The sequence below is a fragment of the Aquila chrysaetos genome, chromosome 8 (assembly GCF_900496995.4).
Source record: "Aquila chrysaetos chrysaetos chromosome 8, bAquChr1.4, whole genome shotgun sequence".
Lineage (NCBI taxonomy): Eukaryota > Metazoa > Chordata > Aves > Accipitriformes > Accipitridae > Aquila > Aquila chrysaetos.
Window position 1 is genome coordinate 15355429 of NC_044011.1, and position 9176 is coordinate 15364604.

Consider the following 9176-nt stretch of genomic DNA (forward strand, 5'->3'; position numbering starts at 1 on the left):
CTGTAGCAGCGGCAGCAGCAACTCCACCGAGGATCGCTGGCATCGCCATGCTAGGTGGGGGCTGTGCGTTATTCCCTGCTTTTGCCCTCGAACAGTTTGCAGCCTGAGGAAGAAACTTGAGAGAGAAGTCTGGTTTGCGTGTCTTGTTTCTGCTTTCACTTCTGTGGAAGCATTTGGGTCCCATCAGATTTCTGACGATGTTGCTTGCGTGAGGGTGGCAGTGTCTGATGGGCATGGACTGAATGGCAGAGCTATTTCAGTAAACGTGTTTCCTGTCTGCTTTCCTGGTGAGATTCTGCATCAGAGACCTGTTTTCATCTACTTAGCAGCAGAATCAAGTGATTGTGTGCTGAGGGCTGTGAAGCAGCAGTTGCACTATTTTAGAGCACGGAGTTCTTTTAAACAAGAGTAGCTTAATCATGAAAGGGATTACACACAGTGATGGGACTGAGCAGGAAATTGGATTTGCTGATGTAGGACATAACTGTCTGATGTGCCTGTGACTAGGAACAGTATGGAAAGGCACTGCACACAAAATTACTCCTATCTAGTTCAGGGCAGACTGGCATCCATATTGATCCTCTGTATTGTATGGCATCACATTGATGACATAGGAAACGTGATGCTCTTGTTCCAACTTAACAAGAGCACAAATCACAGCTGGCAGTAATTTGCATTTCTTTGGACACATGTGAAGAAGTTGCCGATGATTAGCTGTGCACTGAGATAGGATGAATCTTCAGCCCCTAGACTGACCAGTCAAGGGCTTGAGTTGAAGCACACTGCAGAGAGAGAAGGAGGAGACCCATTGTCTCCCTGTGCTCTGTTCCTGTGCTGTATATCCTGGTGATCTTTTAAAGTTATTTTTGTAGAAGGGAAGAATTCCCTTGAAACCTTTTCTAGAGGGATTGTACCTTTTGTTTTCTTCTCATTTAGTGCTTCTTTATTTAGTTCCATAGTAAGTTCCTTCTCTCTCTCTGTGTATAAGTATGATGATAAAAATACACAGGTCTTCACTCTGTCCCATTCTTTTGTTGTTCTGCCAAGTAACAGAGAAGATGACTTTGTTATCCAGAGAATCACTTTGAGGAATTGATTGGGTTGCGTGTGATAAGCTCTCCAGCAGTAGTTTGCCAGCATCAAAGCACTGATTTTTTTTTTTTCTTTTTTTTCTGTAATCCCTTGGGCAGATGTCATGGTGTTGTGGTTTAACCCCAGCCAGCAGCTCAGCCCCACACAGCCACTTGCTCACTCCCCCCTGGTGGGATGGGGGAGAGAATCAGAAGGGTAAAAGTGAGAAAACTCGCGGGTTGAGATAAAGACAGTTTCATAGGTAAAGCAACAGCCACGCATGCAAGCAAAGCAAACCAAGAGATTCATTCCCCACTTCCCATGGGCAGGCAGGTGTTCAGCCATCTCCAGGAAAGCAGGGCTCCATCTCGTGTAACGGGTACTTGGGAAGACAGACACCGTAACTCCAAACATCCCTCCCTTCCTTCTTCTTCCCACAGCTTTATAGGCTGAGCATGACGTCGTGTGGTCTGGGATATCCCTTGGGTCAGTTGGGGTCAGCTGTCCCGGCTGTGTCCCCTCCCAGCTCCTTGTGCCCCCCCAGCCTGCTCGCTGGTGGGGTGGGGTGAGAAGCAGCAAAGGCCTTGGCTCTGTGTAAGCACTGCTCAGCAGTAACGAAAACATCCCTGTGTTATCAACACTGTTTTCAGCACAAATCCAAAACATAGCCCCATACCAGCTACTATGAAGAAAATTAACTCTAGCCCAGCCAAACCTGGAACACATGGAAAGATACAGACATATTTTTGTCAGTACTAAATGACAGACACCATTTAGTAAAAATTGAATTGCCTTGCAAAATTCTTACAACTCTACAGTGCACTAATTCATGATGCAGATATTTTTGAACATTTTGGGTAACATAAAACTGACTCCTGTAAAAATTCCTGCATGCTCAAAAACATATTTTTGGGTTCTTGTATATACACTAAATAAAATCTTTCAAAGCATCTAAATACTTCTAGGCATTGAATCACTTCTGAAAAGGAAATTGAACATTAAATATGTTCTCACATCATGTAACCATGTTTGAAATGTATTATCTTAAAAAAAAATTAAGCTGTCTCTGAGACACCAAAGTTAAGCATTTTCAGCTTTTCATCTCTTCCATCAACCCAAGGAACCTGCTCTAGGCCAGAGATATCCCCGGTAAAACGAAAAATATAGAGGAGAGAAATGAGGACTGAGAAAGCTCAGTGAAGGTTAAGACAGGCTTCAACTAATCCAAAGAAGTTGGAGAACGGCAGATTTACCATGCTTGAAAGGGTCTCTCCTGATTCGGTCACCCCTAATCCCTAACAAAGCATATGCATCTGCTTGCCTTCTCACAGACATTTTATGCGTACTGAAGGCTAGACATCATCACATACATTTAAATGCATTTACTCGGTTCACGGAGGTATGAATAGGTGTTCCTGCTTCTTTCAAGGCACCTGTAAGACACTGAATGCCTAGGTGATTTAAAAGCTGCTTCCAGTGTTGGGCATGACAAAGATTTAAAAACAGACCAAGAATGTTTCAGACAATCTTGTTGAGCCTGACATTGTACTCAAAATCTGAGTCATTAGTGATCAAAAACTTTCAAGGCTAACTGTTTATTTATCAGTACAACAGAACAGTGAATCAAAAGAAAGTAAGAAATATACTGTATTATATATTGCTGTTCTTAGGGGTAGATTTGCAAATGGGGTGTGCTAGACATACAACTGAAGGCCTTGCTACACAAGGCAGCTTTGCTGCAATCCAGCAAAACAGGTTGTTCACACTTAACCCTTAACCTCCCAAATGCTCTGGCTGACCACTGATGATTTAATCTATATTGCTCTATTATTGACTGGAATGAGATTACTCATATATTTAATAACTGCTGAATCAAAATATAATTCCATAAACCACAACTTTCTGGTTTAAGAACTAGTTTAAGCCTAATTTAAGAGCAAAATTTGTATCTGCCAATTGATTTCTAATTGTTGAAAGTTTCCTCTCTCTGAAAACAGATGACTACTCTGCTCATCTCACCTGCCCAGTCACTCTTTGAGCATGGAAAATGTTCTGTGAGGATGTAAGGGTAATCCTTACATCCTGATGCAAACACATGAGGGGATGACAATGGAGGTCATGGTGAATCAGTGCTTGGCCATTCCTTTCTATTATTTGGTGTGAGAGCAGGGTTAGGAACTCCTGAATCACAGCTTTGAGTCTCGGCACTTCTGTTGTTCGACAAAGGTGGTTTTTGCATCATCTCATCTCTCTGGATGATGTGCTTATGAAGTACGATGACAGTGAGAAAGACTAAAGAGAAGTTTTTCTAGAGTGTCTCTCTCCTAAAAATCACTTCTGGGAACCATCTGGGGGGACATCTTAGAGGTGGCATTGGAAAGCAAAGCTGAGCAAAGACAGTTGTAGCATCAGATAGCCAGTCTCTCCTCTGGCTGTTGAGGCCAACATTACAGCGATCCTGCTTGTAATCAAGATTGTCTGAAGACAAACTGTCCCCAGCAGGACAATCTCTTATGGACTTATAAAAAGATTGTCTCTAATCTCTACTGCCTCTAGACAGCATGAGGAATTGCCAAAATGCGTTACATTCTGATAGATCCTGAGAGATCTCGCTTTGGGTTCAGCTTTGCCTGGAGCTGTCTGGAGGACGAGGCAGAAAGGAGTCTGGAATTGTTTTAGTGACTCCTGCTTTTGGCTTGTTTTCATATTCTTAAATTTGTACATGACATGCATTGCTGAGTGTCCTTGTAACCTTTTCACTATTAGGACACTTTTATTTGGGTATCCTTTACTGTGTGCACAAACTCAGCAAGCAGAATTGTATGCAACTGTACGAGTACACACAGTTATTTACTGGGTACTGCACATAGTAGGTAGCTAGGAGTAAAATATGACTACACTGAATATTAATAAGCTCTTCAGCTTTCCAAGTTGTCAGTCAAGTTGGGAGATGCGGCCCTTGCTGCTGCTTGGGAGAGGCTGATCCTTGACCTTACCCAATCACAGACACCTGGGCCACAAGTTGTGCTGAGGATGAGCTTTCTGAGCCAAAAAACTCTGGATGGAGCATTGTGCGTAAGGGAATAGGGGCCAAGACAGGGCTATGGATTCAGCTTCAGTTTATGCTACCCACTCTCCAAAAGCGTAGCTATACTATTTAACATATTTGTTCCAAGATCTGAGAGAAAGGTAAACCTCCTTGAGCCAACTGTTCTGTTACCCTTTCACTCTCAATGCTGTTGACCGCAGTGTTCAAAATGACAACACTCATTAAGTAACGTTAATAGACAAAGAAGTGCCCTTTGGATATGAACTTTTAATCATTCTGGAAAACTCCATGTGGATATTCTCCCACTGAGCTGATATTGCTAGAAGCAACCAGAGACCATCTCTCAAAACAAGAGCAAGGAAGAATACCTGAGACAGATGCACTTGGCTGCTCTTTCCACACCCAGTGTTGTGTGACATAATTTTCTATTGTGACAGTGTGTGATTCCACATCTATGAAATATTTTTCTATTAAACCAGAAAATGTCTCAGGTAAGAGAAAAAATTATCTGTGACTTGGAGAGATGGAATTGTACTTAAAGTTTGTACAAAATAATTATCTACTACCATGAAATAATAATAATAAAAATACCTCTAGTTACATGCTGGAGAAGAGTTATACTGTTATTTTTACTGTGAAGCTATCGATGTAACTGCATGATTGACATAGAGTCACCACGAGCAAGATTCAAATCTAGATGAATAATTTATAAATTCATGGTTTGTTACAATTTGAGCACAACGTTTAGCAAATTTCAAGGTGCTAAGTCCCACAGGTTAGGTTCAACAGTTAGCAACATTTTAATATTAACATTCAATAGAAATGAAAATACTGCATTAGTTGTTTTAGCACTGCTGTTGAATGTTTTGCTGGTTTCTGCAGAAAACACTTTCATTCATCTGTCGAATTCAAAAACCCAAACAAATTGCAGAATATAATTATACACATACATGATGACAGCACATACATGATGGCTATCAAAGGTGTTGCTGTGCCTATTAATCTCTTTCATCTTTGTGACGATCTTTGCCTCTCAAAATCCCTTAGAATCCTACTAGTATTGGATCTATTTATGTGTACTTAATAAAGTGGAATATATTGACTGTGGTGCTATGTTCACTGGAACATTCTTAACACTTCATGTGGGACAAAAAGGATAACGATCCATTGATGTATTGGCCAAGAAGCCAATTAAACAAAAGGTAGGAGTTTTTTGTTTGTTCCGGTGAACTGTGGAGTCGAACTAAATAATAAACTAGGTTGGAACCGCATATCTCCTGTCCATGACCACTACAAAAATTCTTCCATAACTGATATTGAAAACAGTTAAGTCCAAATTATGTGATTTGTTAAGGATGGTAAACTAACAGGTTGATGCTTTCTTCTATATGGCCTCTTCATGGAAACTAAATGTGAATATAGATTTTCACAGCCGTAATAACATACATTAGGCTTAGAGTAGTGCTAAGAGACAGCACGTTACACTATGCCCTCTATACACAGGGACAGTTTTAGAAAACCTCTCTCAGCTCTTTTTCCATGAAGACAATAGTGGTAATTACTTGAGACTGAAGCATTTTTAGCTTGTTTCTGCCATAGCTTATAGATGGTTGCTTTTTTCAGCTTGGTAAATAAAGAACTTGTGATGATTAGGTCAGTTCAAGGGATAAAGTTATCCTGGCATAATTAGCATCTTAAGATGTGCCTTCCAGCCTGACTGACGTGGGTTTTTCTATATCCTGAGATGATACGTCTGCTCTCACAAGCTTCCAGACAGTGCAATAGTAGCAATGTTCACTGCGGAACACAAAAGGAATTTGGCCATGCAGTCTAGAACCAGGATCTTGTACTATACACAGGGAAAAGGATCTATGCAAAATTGGAGAAGTATCCCAGTCCTTTCAGCACAGATGTTACAGTATACACCCCATGAAAAATTCCAACAATACAGTTACAATTGCATAAATGGACTAAATTCTCTGATATGTCATCATTTTTTTGCAGTCAGTACAGGAAGTCAGTAGGAAGGCAAAGGGACTTTTAACAGCTCGGCTGCATCTGGACATGTGCTCCTAGCCATTAGCATCATTGGTTTCTTGGATTCCAATAAACTTGCAGCCCAAGTCCATAAGGTGAGTGTCGACAGTGAATCAGAGTAAGGTGCACCAGGCACGTTCGCTCTCAGGCTTTTCCTTCTAACTTTTGAGCTCCACTGTGGCACTGTTGTATGGGTTTTACTTTTAACAGGTAATCTGAAGGGATTCTGGAGGTTATTTCCATTTTGTATTCCTTTTGTACAGGTAGAGGCAAAAGGACATCCATAGGTATCATACAGTACAGGTGACAGGCCCGAAAGCATGGGGAAAATGTAGGGATGATGGTTTGAAAGATTGTTCTTAATATCTGTTTACATATTAGGTATTAGCTTAGAGAAACTTACATATGTTGGAATATCATGAAAAATAAAGTGATTTTTCAAAGTTTTACCACAGAAAATCCATTTTTATGTAGACAAGTTGAATTATGTAGAAAACCTCAAAACTCTGCGAAGCAAAGTTAGCTGAAAAAGGGTGGGAATTTGAGTCTGAATGCTGTGGCATCTTAAAGACATACATTCTTGACATATACAGAGGCTTTTTAGTTTTGCAGAGAAGAGGAATGGGCTGGGGCAGCTGCGGGAGGAGAAACACATTTCTGGTGATGAATGTATCATCTGATCCTTTGCTGAATGTTGAAGATTATAACAGTGCTGGTAGGAATAGGACATATTTCAGATAGCTTGTTAAAAGTGAAGAATACCCAACATGACCAAACCGGAAACTACTCTGCTTCCTGACAAGCTTTGTATTACCCTGTGATTTTCTGGGGTTTAAGGTGAATGAAATTATTTAAACAAGTTAGGTGAAACATTAAAAGGAGATTGCTTTGAAAAAAACCCAGAAATGCTAAAGCTTCTGTTAAAGCTTGCATACTCATGGATCTTCCTGAGAAATGAGTGCAGAATACATGTGTCTGATATTGAGAGGGGGATGGCAGAAACATCACGTCCACACTAAAGAATGAGAAAGAATTTGGACTTGCACTTCTAGGGCAGCTGCATACCATGAACTAGATGCACATGAAGCAGTAGTTCAAGCACATACCAAACAGCATAAGCACCTGGAGAAAAAATGTCTATTGCAAACTGCTTTGGAGTCTTTGAGAGAAGCTGAGATTGCACTTTGGGGTGACGGAGCAGGGGGTATGAAAACATAGAACTAAACTACAAGCAATAGGATTTTTCATAGATGGCATCACAGACAAGAGAAAAGACCTTGAGAGCACCACTGGAGTCAGTAGCTCTCCTGCATGCCTTTTGCTCATCATGGTATTCACTGGGAAATTTTAATCGAGCATGTCTCTGTTAATGACATGTCAGGGTTACTGACATGTCAGGACATACTAATGCAAGAGGTGGACTCATGGGCATAATCCAAATGTTCCAATGATTTTGAAAACTGATTTTGAAAATTATTAACCCACACAGAGTCAAAATGCAAAGGTACCACCTGGAGCAGGAGGGATTTGTACAAGTGTTGTACATAGTAGGCATGTTTATTAATATAATTTACTTGATGCAGGAGTTTACTCCAGTTAATGACTCTGCTCTGAGGATCCACACTTGTGACCTGAAAGCAGGGCTCAAGGAGGGTCGGAGGGGAAATGAAGGCTCCCCTGTTCCACCTGTGTGACCCATTCCCAGCCTGGGAACCGAGGAGACAAGCACCCTTCTGCTGAATGTTACTGCTGCAGGAGGCAAGTCATGACTTTTCACTTGCAAAATATTTGTCTGTGTTTTATTCTGTTTACCATCACTTTTCCAAGTCTGCAGAACTAACTCAGGCTAAAGGTATCATGGAACGGGGACTGTGCTTTTGAAATAAAACTTACCTAAAAGAATGAACTGATAGTTTTCTCCTTATTTCTCCTGAGAAGCATTCAGAGATAGCTGCAAAGAGCATGAAGCTGGGACAAGTTTCAGTAAGTGATCCCATCCATTTTTTCCAACCAGGTGATATTCAGCAATATGAATGTTTATGGGAGAGTGGGACCCAGCAATGCAACAGGGTGCTGAGAGTAGAAGCTGGAGATTATGCTAATCATGCCATTAAAGAATTAGAGAAGGGCAGGTTATCTTATCACTTTTTATTTGTATTTTTTACTCTTCATACACAGTTTCTTGACAATTCTTCTGTTAGTTCTTTTGTGGAAGTTGGAAAAGCTGTTCTGCTAGCTGCTGAATGGTAGTGCTCCATCAATCTGCTCTATAAGCTCTAAAAACTCATGGATCAATGTGATACTGCTATGGGATCAAAGGCAGAGTTTCTCAACTCATCTACAGGAACATGAGCTGTAATGCACAAGGGAGATTCTGCAGACCCAATGATTCGTGAGGCAGAGCTTATGAGTCAGTAGAAGTTTCCTTTTCTGATAAAATACGCAAGTCCTAAACCAATATTTTTATTATTTTTCTTTTTTTTTCCAAAGTAAAACTATATTTCTATTGCTGATGTAATTTCTCTTTTTAAAATACAATTACATGATAAATCTGGCAAATGCTAAGCAGGTCCTCCATGGAACTAAACAGATTTCTCTCATCTAAGGATTTGGCTTTAAGAGTTTTTTTAGCCCATCAATTTCAGCACAGTTTTACATGCTAAAAATACTAATCAAATCTAAGTAACAAACCTAAAAACTCCCAAATCCTTTTCCCCCAGATGATGTAGCTATTTTAGGTAATACTTGGTTTATATATACATCACATAAGTTTGTATACAAATGGTGATGTAAACTTTCAGACAAGCTTCTGTTCTTCGCTCAGTCTTGTCTAATTGGTTTTCCATCATCCCCAAATATTGCCATTTTATGATTATAACCAGGTTTTTTTTGGTTAAGTGGAACATTAAAGAAAATAAAGCAAGAGTGAAGAGTAACCAAAATGTATGTGATAACATATAGACCAAAGATAAAAAGGTTCAGTAAATGTGGAGCTGCTATGCATCAGGATTCCTGCAGC